Source organism: Mastigoproctus giganteus, chromosome 1, assembly GCF_048544385.1.
Source record: "Mastigoproctus giganteus isolate SK-2022 chromosome 1, ASM4854438v1, whole genome shotgun sequence".
NCBI lineage: Eukaryota > Metazoa > Arthropoda > Arachnida > Uropygi > Thelyphonidae > Mastigoproctus > Mastigoproctus giganteus.
In genome coordinates, this window is record NC_143575.1 from 65,319,253 (window position 1) to 65,342,432 (window position 23,180).

The window sequence follows — 23,180 nt, forward strand, 5'->3', positions numbered from 1 at the left end:
TCTTTAACTTTTTCCCCTTATGAGTTTCTGAACAGTATGCAGTTTCTCGAGACAGCTCCCTTGGGTGAGTTTTCTCAAGGAATTGTGAAGTTCATAAAAATAATAACTATGTATAAATTATTTTAAATACTAAATTTTCCTTATCTGCATGTGATAACAGTGGAACAAGATTATTTTAGAGAAATAAAATCAATTTTTTAAATAAAAATAAATGAAATTTCTCAAAAATAAAACCCATAAAAATAATAAAAACCATTGTTACTTTTTTCTGAAGAGCTCTTTCCACATCTTGTCATTGTTATTTGTTTTTAGGAGCATTAGCAACTAAGGCATATTGCTCTGGGGATATGCGGTGGTCATTCCCTGACCTTTCCATATCCTCCGTATTTTGGTGGTCACGAGCACAAACCCCGGTCTAATCAAGAAGTGTGTGCTACGCACTGCTGCTCCTGCCCACCTGGCTACGGAGGCACCCTTTCCACATCTCACAGGTGGTCAATTGGATTGAGATTTGGTGACTGTTGAGATTTGGTGACTGTTGAGATTTTTAAGGCTGCAGCAGGCTAAATTCATTCTCGTATTCCTAGAATTCATTCTATACAGTTCCTGCATCGTGACATGGTTGCACTATCCTGTTGGAAGAAATTCACAGATGGCTCGTGTGTAGCTTTGGAGGGATGCACTTGGCCAGAAATAGTTTCTAGTTAAACTGTGGCATTCAAATGCTGGTATCAAGTGACTCCACACTTCCCACACCAGTACATTACCACGACCACAGTGAATTATTGATACCTGCCATGAGTTAGTGGACTCATGCTGTTTTCTCTATATTCTAATCTTTTCCACCAGCATGAAACAGTAGTAATTGGAATTTATCAGACCGGGCAACTTTTTTCCAATTCATTAGGCACATTGACAGTGTTAGTGTTCTTGAGCTCACTATAATCCATACTATTGGCAGGAGTGGAACGTAGTCTGCTTGACAGCTGTAATACCCTATCTGTCACAAAGTACAATGAGTTTTGTGTTCTGAAATACCTCTTCGTTGCCACTATTGTATTTGGTTGCTATATAACTGATGAGGCAATTGGAATTCTTGTCTGTTTCCATTGGCTCCTGCATCAAGAAGCTATTTCCTACCACAGGATTGGCTGGATATTATTTGGTTATTGGACCAATCTTGAGATGGCTATATATGAAACTCCAGTGGTGTTGCAGTTTCTGAGATAGTTATAGCATGTCTGGCTCTGACTACCATGTAATAAGTAAATTTAATATTGCCCACACTTATACTGAATTGCACACGCAGAGCATCCTTGCATATCTACCTGCCTGCTTTATATAATCGGTATAGATATGATATGTTGGTCAAGGAGTACTCCATATAATGAAATGTGTGAAAGATGTGCCAAATAAAGTGACCATTAAGTATGTATATTATGTTTCAGTTTCATAAACTTCTACAACCGAATTCTTAGAAGTTATTCAATTTTGGTTGTGTAGCCTGCGTAGTCTTGAATCTTGTTGAGAGTTTGCATCCTCCTATGCTGAGTTTTGAACTATTGTAATTATTAAATCAGATACTATTATTTCTAAGCACAATTAATATATGGTAGTATATCCTTCTAAAGTTTCAAGACAATCTGTACCACCACGACCACCCAGGGGTTGGTGGTGGTGGTAGCGTCTGCCGAGAATAAGTAAGTCTTCTCCACTGACGAAATGTTGCTTATTCAGGGTAGTACAGTATCAGGACAACTTATTGTGAAGGCATTCACAATATGAGATACAACAAAAATGATGCTATGCACCAACTTGTTTGATTACCAGAATGTTTATATTGTTTAATATTTTTTTAATATAAAAATAAAGAATTTATATATTTAAATGTATTAAGAGGGAAAACAGTCATTATAATGATACACTGTGTATTCTTTATCGCATACTTTTTATGCAGGGAAAGGTTTTTTTTTTTACCTTAAATGGCTCAGGAAACTTCTTACACGGGAAAGTAATACATTACAATATATACAGTTGATAATGGTAATTAAGAAACCAAACGTAGTAGGGAAAAGCTTATGGGGGAATTTCTTATCCAGGCTCTACTGTGTATATAAATCATAGCTGTAATACCCATTACAACGTAAGAGGCCTAGGGTTTAACAAAAGTAAAATAGTAATACAATAAAGATATTTAGTGATACACTTAGAAAAACAAATACATTAAAAAATTAATTAATTAAATTTTAAAAAAACCTAGTGATGTGACATCTTATTGACATCTGTTGCATCACGTACCAGGTGATATTAGGGTTCAGAATTTTACAAAGGTCACACAAAATTGTTTCATCAACACATATGATAGTTATCCTGCAGAGTTCAGAAGTGCACAGATATTCCATTCCACCCAGATGAGGATTAAGTAGGGAAGATCTTGAGAATCCTGTGCCCATTGAGTGAGCTAGTGGGAGCATTTGTTGATGGTGAAAACTTCACACAGATGCAATCAGTGGAGGTTAGACTGTAGTTCTGGGGATGACCAAAGCAACAACTGTGGTATATGCCAGTGACACATCCTGAGAAATCTGGTAAAGAGATAAATCCAGTGATGAGTTTAACAGTGGTAATTAGGTGTCTGATGTCAATGAGCACTGAGATGTGGTACTTGAAGTGACTGGATTATCTCAGTGGTGTGCCGCTGCGAGGGGAAATGATATTTAAAGGTGATCTACTTGAGCAGTCAAAATTCATCTGTATAAAGTTACTTAATTGTGGTGGGTGCTGTAGATACCCAATTTCAACATTGTAGAACACTGAAATATTAATGGCCATGTAATTATTTTTTTGTTGTTGTAACATCATTAATGAAGCAGATGCTGCTTTTCTAGACATGTATCCATGAGATCCTAGTTAGTAACTGTTTAGTATGGGATTTAAATCTTAGTTTGGGTTAAACACAACCTAAAGATTTGTGTTGCTGTTAACCACAAGAATTGGAGCCCTGCAGAACATCGGCTGGATTTGGGCAAACATTGGTTTCAGTGAAAACGTCATCATCATGGACATTCAAGTTCAGCCAAAATTGGGATAGATAGCTGGGCAGCACAAGGAGTTCTTCATTGATTTGGTTGGTTGTGGTTTCATAGTTGTCTGATGGAAGTGAACTTGATAAGGATTTTCAGATTATTAGTATAAACAATGATATCCTCTCTGTTGTTAACTATGGGGATAGTGATGGTAGTGAGGAGAAGGCCTGAGAGAATACCTCCTTGTGGTACCCTTACACAAATGTGACATATGTGCATGGGTGAGCCTGCAGTGAGTGAACGTTCCTGTGAAACAGCAGTGAGGCGAGAAACCTTAGCATGTCTCTGTTAATGTTGTAGAAGCACTTAAGAAGTGTGACAAGTGCTGTTACTGTCAAAGGCTACCTGGTGGTCAACATGTGTTATTGTCATTACTGCTTTAGCATTAAAAGCTATCAGAATGGAATTGAACTGCCAGAATGTTTGTAACCATTGATAAGTTCTGGAAGGGGGGGTAGTTAAATTGTGCAGACTTGGATGGGAGAATTTGATTTGCCAGAATTGGAAGTAATACCTTCTCCAATAGCTTGAGCATAGTGAATGCAGTAGAGATGTCTTAAATGTCTCAGGAGTTATGGTTGCTGAGTTTTAATTGTCTCATAGAATACTTTTTCCACAATGTTGAGAGAGAGAGAGAGAGAGAGAGAGAGAGAGAGAGAGAGAGAGAGAGAGAGAGAGAGAGAGAGAGAGAGAGAGAGAGAGAGAGAGAGAGAGAGAGAGAGAGAGAGAGAGAGAGAGAGAGAGAGAGATGTGTTAAAGGTGTGGAGCAGCAGGTCCAAAATAAATTGCTGAGATGCTTTACAATGAAATATGCTTTATCCTTTCCTGCTGTACCAGTAGTTCTGATGGTATTAATATTAGTAATTCCTAGAGAATGAGTACTGATGAAAGGAAATCTGTTGATGTCAGTTCTCCTACCAATGCAGATAGGTGGAAGAAAATAGCAATGAAGTGTATCCATTCAGAAGTATCGTGTTAGGACAGGGAAGTCCATACCAGAATTGGAGTAGAGCAGTTTCTCTCCCATATGGGTCTCATTAAGATGTCCTTTAGCAGCCAGTGACTTTTGTTGCTAATGATTGTGCATGAGCTCTTGAATTAGCCACCCAGTTTTGAACAGAGCCAATCGCCTCCATCGTTTATGTAGATCTTGCTTGAGCCAGAAACTTCTGTTCAATGGTGGAGTCTGCCAAGTTTGTGAGTGTAGAGTGATTGACTCTTTTTGGATGCAGTATACTCAGCAACTGAATTCAGCCAACCAATCATTAAACAGATAGTAAGCTCCATGTCCAGGGGATGCTGAAGGCAGCTTCTATGCATTTGTTGATGTTCAGAAACTTTGAGATAACAACCTTGGTTAGTTTTTGGAGTTGACAGCTGAAGGGGGACAGAAATTGGCTGATGGTCTGACTGAAAACAGGCTTGGGAAGGCTGTCAAGTTTGTTTTCACCTTTGGTTCAACTGTCATTTCATAAGCTTGACTCCTGAAGTATCATGATTTTTTTTTTTTTTTTTTTTTTTTTAGCAAAGCTGACTGGAGGTTGGTTAATGGGGAAGGAAGGTTAAAATCTTGATGGCTAAAGTGCAATGCAAGTAAGATGGAGCTGATCGATGAGCTAGTTTGATGTTTGTCAATTGTTTCAGAATCAGATACTGGAGGAATGTGGATGGTAGCAATATCAATGAGGCAGTGTTGCATTTAAAAGTTGCAGTTAATGCCTCATACAACTAGATCTGAATGGATGTGGAGTATACAAGTTAGAATAGTGAGATTTTATAGAAGATTGCTCCCTCCACCATTTAACTTCTACATTTAAGTAAAGAGTGAGGTATAGCCTGCAAGAGTCACAAAGGAGTGAATCCTGATACTGATCAAGCCATGTTTATTTTAGACACAGAACTTCAACAGTATGTGTAAGAAGTATCTGTTTAATAGTTTCCAGCTTGTTATGCAGACTGTATATGTTTTGATAAACAACTCTGAGCATGTGGGATCAGGAAATTTTTACCATTATGGCTGGTCTCATAGGCACTGTTCTTCTTGTTATTTGCCTGGGGCAGACTGAGATGCTTGTCCTTACAAGGTTAAGGACGGATTATTATTTCATAACAGGCATTATGAAATTGCAATTATTGTTTGACTAAACAGTGGGAGAAGGCTGTCATGTACTGATTGTGAAATGGCATTCTGAAGAACAATGTTTATTTATTTATTTTTTTTTGTTTGTTTTGTTTTTTTAAGATCATGTTTAACTAACTTAGTTAGCTATTTTGATGCGCTGGATGTAGGAAATAATTTTGACATAGTTTATTTGGATTTTAGAAAGGCAGTTGACTCAGAGAGGTTGCTGTATAAGCTGAAATGGGTAGGCATCACAGAAAAGATTCTAAAATGGATTACAAGATAGCTAAAGGGCAGTAGGCAGAGAGTTGTTTAATGGATATTCTTCTGTTGATTCAACATCAGTAGTGGAGTTCCCCAGGACTGGGTTCTTGGAACACTCATTTCTGATTTTCATAAATGATATTGACAAGAGGATAAAAGGCATGATGTTGAAATTTGCAGATGATATAAAGCAGTTCTTATTCAGGACAGCTTGAACAGCATGGTCAGAAAGGTGGCAACTGTGCTTTAATGCAGCAAATTGCATGGTTTTACACTTGGGGAATAGCAACACCAAAATAAATTATGCACTTGGTGGAATTGAATTAAAAACATTAGAAAAAGAAAGAGGCCTTGGAGTCATGATATGGGCAGAAATGAAATTTCCTGAGCAATGTAGACATTCAGGTGGCCAGGAAAGCCCAAATCCTGTTAGTGATTTATCAGTCAGTATCCTCTAGAAATTGGGAGATTATGACCACTGTATAAGGCAATCAATACTGGAATACTTTGAATACTCTATCCAGGTATGGAGATCTCACCTAAGAAGAGATACTGAGCTTCTAAAATTGGGCTTCAAAGACAGACAACCGCATGGTGGTATTTGTAAATGGATGACGGTATGAAGAAAGACTTCAGTTATGTGGGGCAGAGCCCTAGCAATTAAAACACCTTAAAGGGGAACTGATTGAAATCTGTAAGGTTTTGAGAGGGGGATAGTAAAATGGATGAAGGCAAAATAATTTTTCTGTTAGAAAGGATTCCAGAACTAGAGGTCTCAAATTCATATTCTGGGTGAAGACATTTAGACTGGATTGCAGGAAATTTTCTTTTGGCCAGCGAGTTATTGATTACTGCTTGGAGAAAATCAAAGGTCAATTGGATAATTTACCTGAGGAGGGAAGTGCACAATTATTTTGAGTTTATTTATTATTATTATTATTATTTTTTTTTTTTTTTAAAATATTTCTTTATATTCTCCCTCTCTCTCTTTTTTTTTTTTTTGGCTGGCACAGCAAAAGCCTGTGGCTTCTTTCTTGCATCATATTGCTAATACTAATTGAGTTTTGTAAGCCCAAATTGGGCACCAAATAGTTGTTAACATGTCTTTTAATTTGGTGCAATAGGTCTACTCTTCAAAGCTATATTTGTGCTGCCATTTAGGATATTAGTATTGACAAATGATGCAAGAAAGCAAATTTATACAGCATCAGCCAAAAAAAAATAAATAAGTGGGCAAAAAACACATCACTTGTTCAAGTCCTCTAATAATTTGTCTAATTCTTGCTTAAATTTATTCAAACTATCCACTGCTGCAAATTTATTCAAACTATCCACTGCAAACTATCCTCTAGCTGACAGTAAATTTCCACACATCTATCGTGCAGTAATCCTTCCTCAATTTAAATTTATGTCCCCCTTATGTGTGCTGTCTGAGCAAGAGTAAAGATGCCATCAATGTTTAGCTTACTCAATCCATATAAAATCTCAAACGGATCTCTTACACATGCCTAGTTTTCAGATGCTGCAATTTGCTGAACTTGAAGTCATTTTTATTAACAGAACCCTTTTGTTACCTTCAGTAATCTCATTTCTCCTCTCTTCATCCATTCTAACAGAGCCACATTCTTCTTAAAATGAAGCTTCCATAGCTGTATGCCATACTCAACATGGCCTTACCATTGCTTTATGCAATGAAGTACTTACTGCCTTGTCCCTGCTGGCAAAATTTATGTATATAATTAACAAAATCCAATGAGCTGCCTTAGCAGCCCATATGCTGACTACACAATTTACCACCATGTCTTTTTTGTTCTGTACTACCTTCAGTGTGGTACCACACACTTGGTATGTTATTTTAGGATTATTACTGCCCATATATAATACCTTACAGTTGTCAATTTTAACCATTAATTGCCATTTCCCAGCCCATCTGCCTGATTTGTCTAGATCTTGTCATAGTACCATACTCTGATTACTGTGATTAACCACACTGCCATTCGTCATATCATCTACAAACTTAGATATTATGCAATATGCCTTCATCAGTATCATTAATAAATATTGAAAACAACAATGGGCCCAGCACTGACCCTGAACTCCACTAATAACACTGGTTCAAAAAAAAAAGCAATACCCATTGATAACCACACTACCAAAATTAGTACAGCAATCTTTTTATGTATTTCTGAAATCTAAATATATGGTGTTAAAATTATTTTTTGCATCCAGTTCCTTTGTTACTGTGCCATAGTATCTAATCAGATTGCTTAGTTTTGTGCCTTAACAAATCACTGCTGCAACTGCATTTCTGTCCAGATTAATTCTTTATTAATCTGGACAGAACTTCTGCATTAATTTTTTATTCAGTGACTATTCCATTCCTCTGAAATGGAAGTCAATCTTATAGGTTTGGAATTACTCACTTCACTCTTTGATCCCCTTTGTTAATTTGGGAGATATTTTGACTTCAGTCCATAGGAACCTTCCCGAATCTAAGGATGCTCTCATAATTATGACTACAGGTTTCTTTACCTCTTTTGCTGCTTCTTTTAATATATAGAAAACCTCTAGTAGGAATGGGACCACCTGTATAGGTTACCAAAATTTGATGGAACAGTTTAAAAATATACCTTATTCGTGCTAGTTATTCTCACTAAGCCGACTATAAAGTACCTAAAACCCTCTCTTCATGACCACTATTTTATCACAGCTGATTGGTGAACAGATTGGTTTAGAGCAGCAGTTCAGTTTTTTTGACTCGCGAACCCTTTTCAACATAATATTTTTATCTCAAACCACTAAGCTTATATACCGAATTTTTATTATAAAATATTTCCAGTACTATGTTTTTATAAGCGATAATACTGCATAATAAAATAAAATTAAGTACCTATACATAACAATGGTCTTTGAGCATGAAAAAAAAATTTAGTATGGAAAACATATTTATTTACCACGATATACTGTAAGATAGTAAACTAATTATAAGGAATTGTGGGAGATGTGGTTTCTTTCATTGGCAATTCTTTATTTTATATTAAATTTTATTTTACTTTATTCTATCTTTATTTATTATTAGTTATAATTTTTTATAACCCTTTTGCCACAGCTGAATGGTGCAATACATATTGGCACATTCGTACCAACCCCCCCCCCCCCCTCCACTAACATCCTGTCATGCATTCTTACTATGTAAGGGTGCTTGACCCAAACCACAACTAAATATAAATTTTGAACCGAACCACATAAATTAATATTAAATTATTTTGTAGTTTACAAAAATATACCTAATGTAAATCTAAGCACTTTGATCTTGGATAAAAGGCTGAGAAGTGATGTATAAATCTAAGCAAAAACGAAACTATTACATTTTAAATTAGGGTCACCTGTAAATGTAATTTCAACTACCCTTGTGTATTGTGTTTGTAATTTGCACTTGTTCTCTGGTCGATTTGCCAGTTTTGCTGGACAAAAAACCTCAGTTTTGGGGTTTTTCATCTAGCAGCAAACCAGCATCATTACCATCACTTTGAAAACCAATGCCATGTAAGCATTGATTTTCAAGTGATGGTAATGATGATCTCAAGGAAGTGACTTTTTCAGAGACCAGTACAAAGGCTTTTTGTTTTTCAGGTATTTCCCCTTTGCTCTCAAAAATGGAGAATGCAAATTGAACTCAAGGGGATTATACTGAGGGGCCAAAATTTGGCTGTTTGTTTATTACAGAGATAGATAACGTTTTGAGTGATCTTCATACTTATGAAACTAAAATTAATCCTTCAGGTGTATGTAGCCTTCCCTAATGTACCACTTTATACTTGAACCAGTATAAAACTAAAGAGTAATTTTTGAAGTTACTAATCATTTAATTTAAGAAGTTCTCAAACCATCTTCTTTAGTACAGAATGTTTGGTAAGGGGATCAAAACTTCATCCACTAAATTACCTAAAAATTATCCCAGTCAACTTTAAATCAGAAACTGTAGAATCTAATTGCACTCTTCTGATACAGATTTCAGAATTGAATTAGCTATTGATAAAAGGTGCATGAGAAATGGTGATTCATGAGAAACATTGAGATACAGTGGATTCCCAGTTACTTGGGATGATTAGGAAATAAGTTTATCTTGATAATTTGAAAAATGAAAGAAAAACTTGTAGTAGAAAACTTGTAGTATATACACACATATATATATATGTGTATATGTGTGTGTGTGTGTATATATATATATATATATATATATATATATATGAATGAAAACCATAAAGTTTGTATTTGGGTTATTCCAAGTACAAACTTTATAGTCTTCATTCATATACTTTTTCACTTTCCTTCAAACTATTTATTTCAACACCTTGAGCTAATTAGGTTTAATGAGAAAAGGTGTGACTATTTCTATTCTAATTCCTTTCTTAAATTCACCTCCTGTTAGCACAAATTGCTTTATAATTGCTTATGACCATGTCATGTAACATTTAAACTAAATGAATATATTTATTTATTTATTTATTTATTCATATTTATAAAAGTACAGTACAGTGTGGAAAGATTTCGTATAAAATATAATATGTGTATATTAATTTTTAGAAAATGGGAAAAAACTTGCCTTTTCCCTTTGTTGGGCTTCCTGTGACTGGGAAATTACATAGAAATTTACCAGTCACAGGACTTCTGTCACAGGACTTTTAATGGTAATTTACCATAAAAAGAACAATAACCTAAATTATTGGAACTTGCCTCCCAAACTGTTTATGAATTAATGAGTAAAATTAAAGGTGCAGATATAAAACTGGTTAAAGATTTATAATGCAGCTGATAAAGACGAACCACTAGAAGTTTTTTTTTTTTTTTTTGAAGATGATAGGGATACCTGCTATTTTCAAGAAAGAAAAATTCAGAAGTGATCGACACAAGCAAACGAACTTTAAAAAACAAACTGGCCAACCCTCCATATCTAAATAATGGACCATATCCTACAATGGAATTGTAGAGGACTATGAAGCAACATTGATGGCCTGTGTGAACTGATTACTAACATGAGCCAATAGGCATACATTTACAAGAAAACAATTTAACTGCTGAAGTGTCTACCTCAATTAAAAATTACACCGTTTACAGATGAGACAGATGAAACAAACACAGCCCATGGAGGTGTTGCCATTTTAGTGAATTCTAGAATTCCCTCCAAGCACATGGCCCTCTGTTTTCCTTAAAGCAGTTGCAGTATGTATTGAACTCTCCATTACATTTACCCTTTTTTCTATATATTTCCGACCAAATCACACTTGCACTGAAGCAGACGTAGATGACATTGTTCTGAAGACACCGAATCCATTCTGTCAAGTAGATAATTTTAATGGAACCATCCGCTTTGGGGATTGCCTCAAATGGACAAGCAAGAAAAACTGCTTGAATCATTACTTAACAAACACAACTGTACTTACTCTACTTAACACTAGTTCAGTTTCCTACAGGTGAAATCTGCTATTGACCTCTCCATCTGTTCCTCTTTATTATATCCAAACATTGCCTGGTCAGTGCTGGATGGCCTCTTCCGGAGTGACCATTACTCAGTAGTTCGCTGAATACCAACAACAACCACATCCGAAACATGAGTCAAGAAAAATGAAAATTCACCAAAACTGGTTGGGGAAAAATATGCCACTGACATTTCAATCAATACAAAACTCATTCTTTGTCAACCCTATAGACAGTGTAAATGATCATATAACACAGCAGATAATAGCACCAGCCAGTTTAGCAATACCACAATCATATGTAGGATACTGAAAACATACTAACAACTGGTGGAATACAGAATGCGCAAATGCAAAAAAAAGAAAAAATGAATGGAATTTAGTCCGTAAACTTACTACAACAGATAACTTCATCAACTATGAAAGATCTAGATCCAAATCCTTCCAAGTAAGAAGAAAGGCTTTTTGAGTTTAGTTTGTGTCTGCTATTACCAATGATACTGACACCTAACTGATTTGGAAAACAATTAAAATAACTCATTGGCATATCATCACCAGCCCTTCTCCCATTCCTCATTTGGAATGGACAGGATGTATATCTCTCCCAGAGAAATAGAGAATGTCTTTACAGAAAAATTCTCACAACTATCTACAGTGAATGCATACGAGATACTTCAACATGTTCCTGGAATTTCACTATAAAAGTTTGAGTGAACAGAATCACTTTCAAAGTATCTTGTGTACACACACACACACACACACACACGCGCGCGCGCGTGGTCCATCTGTCTTCCTAAGTGCCTTGAAACATTCTTTAAATTTTTGGTTTTTTAGTGCATGTAGGGCTGCTTTGGTGTTTTTTTTTTTTTTTTTTGTGTCATCCACTGAAAAGTGTAAAGTGTGTTAGTTGTCTAATAGCACCAGGGGTTTCCCCCATCTCCATGTTGTGTACTCTGTGGAGGCCAGAGATTTAAAAAAAGTGTGTGGGGAGTAGTTTGTTGTGTAGTGTTATGTTCTGTTGTTTTTCTGACCATTTAGACCAGGGGTCAGCAACCTGTGGCTCGCAAGCTTCATGCGACTCTTTGAACATGTGTCTGCAGCCCTTTAACTTTTAGCCCACATGTACGACAAGTGCAGCGGGCCCAGACAGTGACGTGAATGTAGTATTAGTTTCAGCACAAGCATTTTCAAACATGATCTATATTAAAAATAAATCAAGGAGCCGTCTGAACACTGAGAGTCTCTCAGCATGTTTAAAGATGAAAATTATGGCATACTCACCTGATGTTGAGGGACTTGCTCAAGTTCAGCAGCAAAAGTCACATTAATTTGTACGTAATTGGATGTTTGTTACTTTTTTTTCAGTACTAATAAATAATATTTCAAAATATAGGTATTTTTTAATACCTATATTAGAAGTGAATAGAGTGGGAAGGTGTTTGTTTACCTTCCCACTCTATTTCATTTCTTATACTCCCCCCCACCCACCTCCCAACTTGAGCTGAGGTGTGGCTCTTCGGGTTTTTTTTTTTTTTTTTTTTTTAATTAGATCAAAAATGGCTCTTCACTCAAAAAAGGTTGCCAACCCCTGATTTAGACATTAGAACCCACCGTTGCCTGTACTTTGCCACAAGGAGGCAGATCCCACCACCTAATTTTCAAGGATTTCAGTGGCAAGGCCTATAAAAGTGGGGGGGGGGTGAACACAAGAATTTGGAAAGGCTGAAAGAGCTTTACGAGAAGGCAGTTGAATTTAGACATTGATTAGATTTTGGCAGCATTGTTAGGGCCGTACTTTGGTTTAGTTAGTGTATGGAGGGAAAAGAATGAAGGATGAGGGAAACAGGTAGACGGACGGGGGTGATAGAGTAGGCATCCCCAATGAGGTCAGCGGGGATGAGCCCACCAGGCAAAGTGTAGGGGAGGCAGTGAGTTGAGGATACAGAGACCCATCTTCTTCCCCCCACCTTGCCTGGAGATGGGGTTTTGAAGGGAACCAGGTACAGATCGCCAAATGGCGGACACACAAAGATCTCCATTGGTGATCATTGTCAGGTCCATGTAAGTGTCGAATCCAGTAGGAAGGTCAAACTGCCCATCCTGCTCTGGGGATGGGATATGTTAGCTGGCAGTGGGGAACCCTCCAGGCGAATGGGGGGGAGTAATTTCCTCAGTGGGGTGGGAGAGACATTTATTTCACTCATGATCTGGATTCTCACCCTACTTGCATTCTATTTTTATACTTTTTTTATCTGCTAGGTTATGTTTTTTTTTTTTCTTTTTTTTTTCTCACACACCAGGGAGGGGATGCAATGGTGTGTAATGTAAATTTAAATACTAATGCATAATAATTAAGCTAAATAAGTAAGAATATAAAAGATTAAAACTAGTGTTAGTGTGTACTTAACTGTAACATTTATGGTTTATGTTCTTTTTCTCACACACTTGCACTCTCATTCATTGTTCTGGCTTTCGTTTCATTTGTTCGACTCTTGCTTTCTGCACTGCACACTCTCTGGGCACCTCAACTTACAGTTGTGGTGCAGGCGGGAGAGAATGCAATGATAGTGTATGTGTTGTTAGTAAATATTTGTTAGTTTAGTAAATAGTGAATATTTATTATTAACTTCTTATTCTTTCAGCCAGTTATATTTGCTCTTCCACTCATTCCCATTCTATAACACTCATTCACTCTCTCTTTCCCTCATGCTGGGTAACTCTTTCTTTCATCAAAACTGATGTCTATTCCCTTTTACCATAATTCCTAATCACTCTTTCACTCAGTGCCCAGCCTGTTCATTCTGCCTTTCATTCTCATTCATTCATTCTCCTACATTGCATCCCCTTGCTACTAGCTTACTGATATTTTTCAGCTAATCTTCTCTTGCTGCCTATACATTTCTCTCTCCCCTACATGGTTACTTATTTGGTGTGGGGCCCCATGTTCCTACATGTGGCAGGGTAGTCCCACATTCATATAGAGGCGCCTCCGTAGCCAGGTGGGCAGAAGCAACAGTGTGTAGCACCCACTTCTTGATTAGACTGGGGTTCAAGCCTGTGACCACCAAATACGGAGGATGCAGAAAGCTCAGGGAATGACCACCGCATATCCCCGGAGCAATTACTAATGTTCCTAAAAACCAAATAATAATAATAATAATAACAACATTCATACAGAATGTGGGAGGGGGTACCCGGGTCAATCTGGTTTTGTCATGTCAGGGTGCAGAATACTGCTATCCTTAGATTTTAAGTCATCGTCTGGGGGAGATGTGGTGGGAGATGTGGGCAATTTTAATTATTGTTTAAAATCTGGGGTGAATTGCCCTCCTTTGGATAGTTCTGCACATTTTGAATAGTTTCTGTGTGAAGGTTGTTAAAGGCTCTATAATTTTTCATCTTCTATGATGAACAGATGTTTTTCTCCCCTGGGAAAGGGGCCAATCTGTGCTATTACCTCACAAATAATAGCTGTGTTCTGGGGATGTCATAAATCATATAGAATGGGTGCAGTCTTCATTCTCGCCACAGGTGCAGTTTGGGTCATCAGTCAGCCCCAAGGAGGTTAGTTTTGCCTTTACGGAGCCATCACTTGTCAATTATAAATGTTGTAAAAAATCCAGAGGCATACCACTTAGGTGCTTTGGGCTAACCATTGCCACACGGGGCAGAAACCTTTTGGTAACCAGACTTCTGGTTTTCTGCTCCCACTTTGTTTGCCATAGCTCGTGGAGCTTTGTGGCTATTCTTTTTCTTTCAGCATTGAAGGTGTTGGCTTCTTTTGGTTACTTCTAGGTAAAGTGAGAGAGCTCTGGCCAGCAACTGTAGCACAGGTGTGCTTACTGTGTGACATGCTCTGGTAATAGTGAGAAGTATTGTCCTTTGTATCGATTCTAATTTATTCCATTTCTTACTATGGCCAAGCAGGTGAACCACACACTAGCTCCATAGGTCATAACAGGTTGGAACATTGCATGTGTACGATTGGCAGAACCTTTCTTTTGAGCCCCCAGTCCGCTTGACTGATCCTAGCAATCATACTTGCATAATTTCTCACTTCCTTTTCCAAGTAGGTCAAATGGGGATAAAAAGTTAATATTGAATCAAGGACCAATCCAAGATATTTTAGTTCTGTTACCTCCGTATCCTAGTGGTCAGGAGCAGGAGTGCAGTAGCACTCGCTTTTTGAGTAGATTATGGCAGATTATGGTCCATTTCCCTCAGCATGAATTGTTGAGGAGGCTTCCATCCTGCAGTGGGTTGATAATGGCTGCACTTTACCTTTTTTTTTTTACCTTACCATTTTTATAGTAGTGTTAATTTTTATTTGTGGACATCTTCTTATGTCCAAATTGCCTTTTAGAAGTATTTGTTTGGTTTTTTCCAGGCAATATTTTGAGCATGTGCATTTGTGCCCACTCCTGCAGTTGCAAGAGGGCAACAGAAGAAAAGGCCAAGGATTGAACCATGTGCATACTTCTGTCTGTAAGGTAGCTGTTTATTACCTTATAGAGGTTATGTGGGGCATTTGCCTGGCGGAGTCTTCTAAGGACACTAGGCTGCCAGAATTAGTCAATTGCCCCAGGAAAGTCAGTAGAGATTGCCATCATATATTTCTCCTCTGAATTTTTAACTGTTGTCAGTAGGTGGTGCATAGCATCCTCCGTAGATTTGCCCTGCTTAAAACCATACTGATTGTTGGAATTTAAACCTGCTTCTGTGTAGTATTGAGCTAATCTTCTATATATTAGTCTTTTGTATATTTTCCATAGTACAGGGGATAGGGCTATTGGTCTATATGATTTGGGATCAGTGGGGGAGGGTTTCTCAGGGTTTTTGAGAATTAATCTTAACACAGCTTTTTTTCATATTTTTGGGAATGTACCTTCTGTCATACAGTTATTATATAGTGCTATTAATTTGTCTGGTGCTATTTCTGCTAATTTTTTGATAATCTCGAACTCTAAGAGGGCAAAACCTGGGCATTTATTGTTTTTGGTTTTAGATAGTGCTATTTCTAAGTCTTGTATAGTAAACAGAGGTTCAATATTGGCATTGGCATATTCAGTGTTTTCTTTTATAATGTCTAGCTGGGTGGGGGAATGATCCCCAGTTTCAGTCTGAATAATACTGTCTAGGCTGTTATTTATAGAATCCATCCAACACAGGGTTGGGGTTCCATCTGGTTTGACAGTAGTTTTTAAGACATCTCCTCTTGGCAGCTTGTTGGTCACTACAGCTGACCCCCGCTTAATGCTGATAATTCGTTCCGGGAAAACAGAGTGCTAAGTGAGTGCCATATTCCCATAATGTAACTATGAGTCAAGGTCTATACCACCGTGACTCACAAATAATAAACTGTAGTGAAAAGATGCCAAATGTAGGTCAAAATATTTAATATTAAAAATCTGTACATATAAAATATTCTCCATTACATATGTATATAATTATGTGGTAAGTAACTACATTACATATCAAAATTAAACTTAAAAGGCCAATTAAAATCATGAATTTATTAATCCGATGGCCCTGGGCTGTCAAGTTTTCATATCGCAATAATTAAAGACAAACACCAGCCAAGGAATAAAATATTTTTACTATAAAAATAATGTGATACACTATCGGAAGACTAAACTATTACAATAAATTACGATAAAACGTTAAAATTTTTAACGTTTTTGTATCTTTGGTCGATTTTGGGTTGTAAAGGGTTTTCCAATAGTAACGCTCGATGTTTGGCAACAGCGCATGACGAAGTCGACAGTCACACAGGTGGTATCTTTGGTAGCCGTATTCAGTTAGTCTCTGCATTTTATTATGGAGCGTTACACGACTGAGCAACGAGTCGAAATTGTAAAAAATCAAAACCAATGTTCTACTCGTCAAACGTTTCGTGCACTCCGTGCAGTTTATGGTGTCGACGAACGTCCTTCAGAATCCACAATTCGCCGTTTAATAAACAAATTCGAAGCAACTGGGTCTGTGGCAAATCTGAAAGTGCCTGTACGTCAGCGAAACGCAAGATCCGTTGAAAATATTGCTGCAGTCCGGGAAAGTGTGCGTGAGAATCCGCAACAGTCCATTCTGCGTCGGGCTCAAGAACTTGGCCTGTCTTCGACGACAACTTGGTGAATCCTGCATAAGGACTTAGGGCTTCACCCTTATAAAGTGCAATTAACCCAACAACTAAAGCCCAACGATCATGCGCAGCGGCGTGCATTCGCTGATTGGGCGCTAGAGCAGTTGGAGGTCGATCCTGATTTTGGGCGAAAAATAATGTTTAGTGACGAGGCTCATTTCTGGTTAAGTGGCTTTGTTAACAAGCAAAATTGCCGAATTTGGAGCGACGAAAACCCACGGGAGATTCATGAGGTCCCACTACATTCCGAAAAAGTTACATTAGGTGCGTTATTGCTGAAATTGAGCCACTTTTATGCGATAACGTCATCACCAATTGGGTATCCAGGATTAACCAAACCAGACAAAGCCGCGGCGGACATTTATCTGATATAATTTTTAAAACATAATGTTAACACATATACTTCATAATAAAAATAAAAATAGATCACTATCACTCTCACAATTTGTTTTATTGCGTTACAAAAATCGAGCGTTACTATTGGAAAGCCCTGTACTTTGGTAGTCTTCCTAGTAAACTAAAAGGGGTTTTATTTTAAAATCCACCGCAGCATTACCACTCAACAATAAGTTCAACTGAGTCTTCGCCTCTTTGAAGCCTGGCATGTTTTTTTTCAGAAGTTTTTGAAAGTTTCGACTCCTTCTTGATCTGCACTTACATCTTCTCCCTGAATTTTAAATCAGTCACACCAGCCCTTACTAGATTTAAATGGTTCCATATTTTTTTATTTATTTATTATTATTATTTTTTATTATTAAAGGTGAGCTTTCTTCAGATCATCATATAGGCTAATCGCTTTTTATTTAATAATATTTAACTTAACAGAATTGTGCGTTGGATATTATCTTCAATAAACTTATTTAGAAGTCACTCCATTTCAATTACAGGGTGTTTCAAAAATGATAGTCAATAATTTAAAGGTGAAAAGTACAAACTAAAATAAGCAAAAAAAGTCCCAGTGAACATCGGGCCACAAATGAACCGTTTTCGAGGTAATGCACATTTTCTGTTAGGATCCGCCACTGACTGTGGGAGCACTCGTTTAGCAAAAAGCTGTGAATCCTTTGCTAAGGGTGGTTTTATTAAACATAAGATAATACATTTTTAATTTTTGATTTCAACACCACAGGATTTTACAGATGCTACATGTTACAAAAGGTGTTCAAAATGCTGTCTTTGCATCCGTACACAGCTTTGTAGTCTTCTCTGCATTGAGTTGGGAATCTTCTCAGGTATTCCTGATTCCTGGGTCATTTCTGATTTGCTGAAAGGCTCCTTCAACCCGACACTGCAATTCCTCAACTGTGTTAATATCAGAAATGTACACCAAGCTTTTTACATGACCCCAGATACAAAAATCCATAGGATTTAAGTCTGGTGATCTGGGAGGCCACATTACAGGCCCACCTCTACCTATCCACTGTTGACCATACCTTCTAGTTAGATACCAAGTCACAACTCAAGAAAAATCTGCTGGTGCACCATCATGCATAAACTACATGTTCTGGCATTGCTGAAGTGGAACATTATCATCATTGAGGCAGTCTGGAAGAACATTCTGCAGGAATGGAAGGTACAGCTCTCCTGTTAGCCTGTTTGGCAGAAAGTGTGTTCCAGTTAGACAGTCTCTTAGTAGTCCTGCCCAGACATTCAAGAAACGTTGCTGATGTCGTGAATTGCATTAGAATTTTCGTCGGACCAAATGTGACAGTTATGAAATTTAAAAATACCATCACGAGTAAATCCAGCTTCGTCAGTGAACAAAATGTTTAAAAATTGGGAGTTCAGGACACACTGTTGTTGCATCCACTGACAGAAGTTCACTCTGGGAGGGTAATATGTATTGCTGAGACCTTGTACACCTGGATATGGTAGGGGTACAGTAATTGGCAATGTAAAATTCGCCCCACACTACTATGATTCGGTACATGCTCTTGAAGAGCAACCCTCCTTGTCGAAATTCCTGGATTTTGTTTTATTCTTTCTAACACCCTTTCCTCAACATTAGGTGCTATGCTTCTGGGCCTATCTGCTCATACTCCCTGTGCGAAGTACCCATGTTCTCTAAGGCGTTGATGTACCCTGATGAATGTGTGCCTGTTGGGCTGGCTTCGGCAGGGAAATGCTTCTTGGTACAAATGTGCAGCCTTGAGTACACTGCCGTTGGCTTTGCCATACATGAAGTGCATGTCCGCATACTCTTCGTTGCATACTCATGTTTACTATCCTTTGACAAGTATTAGTAAGCCTGCTACATCTCAGAGTATTGCGAGAGGGGAATGGGAGAGAATGAGCATAATCTAACCTAAACAAACAAGTCAGTGGTGGATCCCAACTAGAAATGTGCAATATCTCGAAAACTATTCACTTAAGGACCCATGTCTACTAGGCTTTTTTTGCATATTGTTGTCTGTACAGTTCACCTTTAAATTAGTGACCATCGCTTTTGAAACACCCTGTATAATAGCCAGCCTAGCCATATCCAATTTAGTTGCTTGCAGTGGAACAGCTGTCTTTCCTGTTGCTAAAATTAATTCTTTATTTTTTATAATTGTTCTTACAATTGAATCTGCCAGTCCTAAATGGCACACATCCACTTGTCGTTGAACTGAATCAATTTGCTTCAAAACATATAATTGAATTTTCAAATTCAGTCTTTTTCTTACATTAGTAGGTTTCATACCGCATCCAGACATTGTTGCTTTTTAATACTTATCTGCTTTTATTCATCTTTGAAAATGTAACTGCACTGCATTAATTATTATACAGTATTCGAGGGAACTGTCCATTAACGCTGTAATGCCTAGAACGCAATATTACAAGCAATATACTTGATCATTTTTTAAAATTTTGATCTCGGGATTACGTAACAAGCCACTGTACTGCAATTAAATTAGCATGGAAGAAAATTTCACTGAGTATGGTAAAATTTTGCAATTTGGCTTAGGAAACTTTTTAATGTTGTTTTGCTATTCATTTTCAAGCTATCGACTACATCAGATATAACGTTTTCCTTAAACATGCCAAAAATTTAATCTCTACGCTGATAAAAGAGCGTTATAGTGAGTTGTGACAGCATTAGAGTGAGATATGGGTTATAATATAAGAACAGCATTATAGCGAATCCACATGAGCAGACCGCATTATAACGAGGGCCTGCTGTGTTCTATAGACAACTTCCCAAGGTTATTGTTTCCAGTAGTTCCACCAAGTGCCTCCAGCATTCCTTTTTTCTTGTCTCTTATGAGGGCTGTATACTGATTCCTGAGAGATTCTACAAGAATCTCTTAGTGCATCCACCTCATTTTGTGGGCAAGGTGTTCTGGCTCTTTAAAAATTTCTCCTTGCCCTTCTCCTGAGTATAGTCAGTTCAGGAGATTGCCTGCTTCCTCGGTTTTTCTGTGGAATAGACAGGTTTGCTGTTTTTGTTAAAATGCTTGTCTGGACTACAGTTGCCTGATCTAGACCAGTGGTGTGCAAACTGTGAGGCACGATTCCCAGAGGGGTTGCGGGATAAATTAAAGGGGCGGCGGCAGTTTTTAAATAAAATTATTTTTTGTGTACATAAAAGCTAAAAAAACCTGTTGTTAAAATTACTTTTTTCAGTACTGTAGATGTAGAGACCGTACTGCCACTCTTTATTTTGTTAGGATGACGTTCTTTATTATTGTCCACCTCGTGAATACTCCTTAATTTGCTCTCTGGCTATGGACACACACAGAAAGCAGCTGACTAGTGCCACTTCTCAGCATGTATATAAATACTTCTTGGTACACTTGCTGAACGGTTAATCCCTTTAGCTCTTAATTCCTGTTTCCTATAGCACAAATTCTCTTTATTGCCTAAAGGCCAGAGATGCCAATATGTGGTGACAGTAAATATTTTATATAGCAAGTCTGTTGCACAAACGCTTTATTCTGCTTCATAATTCGGTGCTTTCATGTAAACCTGGATGTGTTTTTCATTCTTCTGCTTTTCATTTTTCTACTTTTTATATTACTCGTTTCATGTTATTTATCATGCAAGTTTTTAAAAAGAAAATAATATATATATATATTACCATGAACAATTGGGTAATCAGAACAAAACGGCCAAGGAGTAACAACAATAATGTTGCTACAGATACTTCAGAAGCTAATAAGGTAAGAAATATATCATGTGAAAATTTGAACACTAACGTTATTTAAAGTGTGGTGCAACCACTAATTTCTGGTAGAGAGCTATCATATTCCAAATCAAAAGGAATGAAAAAGAATAGAAAATATCAAGAGGAATTTATGAACTACAGCCTCGTTTACAGTGTTGATGATGATGAGCAACATCCTGTGTGCATAATATGTTACAAAAAACTGCCTAACGAAAGCATGAAACATTAAATTAAGAAGACACTCACATACGAAACATCCAGAGCTAATGGAAAAAACTGAATCCTTTTTCAAAAGATGCACCAACACCATACAAGGGCTGAAATCTTTCATGAAGAAAGATACGGCAGTTCCTCATAAAGCTTTAAGAGCATCGTTGGAAGTTCCATATGTAATAGGAAAAAATTTGTAATCATTTACTATTGCTGAATCTCTTGTTCTTCCTGCGAATTTTTGAAAGATGCAATAAGTGTGATCAGCTTTATTAAATAGTAGACGTTTCACTATACTTCGCAACGAAATGGGATCCACTTATGAAACATTTCTTTTATATACGAAAGAGGTGGTTGCCCAGTGGTAGTGTTGTGACATCTTTTTGACATTGACAATAAAACTTCATAAAACATGAAGTTTTATTGTTTTTATCGGATAAAAATCAGAATCTTGCTCAATTGTTTATAAATCAAAAATGGCTTGGAAAACTTAGTTACCCTGTTGATATTTGAAAAACTTAATGATTTAAATTTAAGTCTTCAAGGACGGGGAACAGATACATTAATACTCGGTGATAAAATAGAAGTTTAATCTTTGGAAAACTGAATTTGAGCACAATAATACTGAAATATTCCCATGTTTTTTTTTTTCTGATTTTGTTAATAATATTGATATTTTACAATTTAAGGATATCATTACCACCAACCTAACAATGCTAATTAAGAAGTTTTCCAAATGATTTAATGTGTCTCCAGAAAAAAAAAATGTTGTATTGGATTTGTTGATCCCTTTGCTTTTGATATTTCTTCATGCCCCGAAATTAACATTCAGCAAAAGGAAGATCTTATCGACTTATCGTCTGACGAAGCATTATGTGCTCGTTTCAAGACTACAACTTGTGAAAAATTCTGGCTTTCTCTTTGAGACAGTGTCCAGAATTATCGAAAATGGCGATACAAAAATTGCTACATTTCAGGTCTACATATTTATGTGAGGTTGGCTTCTCAAAATTAACAGCTATAAAAATAAAACAGCATTCCAGACTTGATCCAGAAGATGACATGAGATTAACAATTTCAAATATGGATCAAATATTATCAGTTATCCAGGCTCATCCTTCTCATTAATTGTTTTGTTTTGTAATTGTTAATTTTTTTAATTGTTTTGTAATCTTAATTTGAAGAATAAGAATATAATTTGTTGGTTTTGCTGTATTCAATTAAAATATTAGACAATTATTTTAATGTGTAAATTAAAATGGAAACAATTTTTTTTATTCCTTTCTTAGTAGTCGAATAAAATTTTCTACCACATACAGTAGATTCTTGATTTTCCAGGATAGATGGTAAAAAACAAATCCCAGATAATCAATTTCCTGGGTAATCCAAAAATACAAAAGTCCCCGACATACGAAAGAGATGCGTTCCAGGACTTCGTACTTCGTAGAGTTTTACGTAACTTGGGAATGACTAGTAACATATTGCTACTATATTATTATTGAAAGATCTGAATTCAGTGCGATACTTGTTAATGTTTGACCATTTTCATACATTCTTATTAGTTTAATTTTCTGATCCAAATCGATTGCTTTCCTTTTGTTGGTAGATGTGTGGGGGGGGGGTTTATTTTTATATGTTTATTATTATAACTTATTGTTATTTTTTACTTTATTTGAATAATCTAATCTCCTTTATAAATATGCTCTGTTTTTTTTTTTCAACCTGTTCCACAATG

General features: G+C 36.8%; 1 protein-coding gene across 1 annotated transcript in view; it reads left to right on the forward strand.

Annotated features, from left to right (window-relative positions):
* Positions 1-23,180, forward strand: part of ALiX (programmed cell death 6-interacting protein-like protein AliX) — a 262,161-nt gene that overhangs the window by 40,626 nt on the left and 198,355 nt on the right. The gene's annotated exons all lie outside the window — the stretch shown is intronic.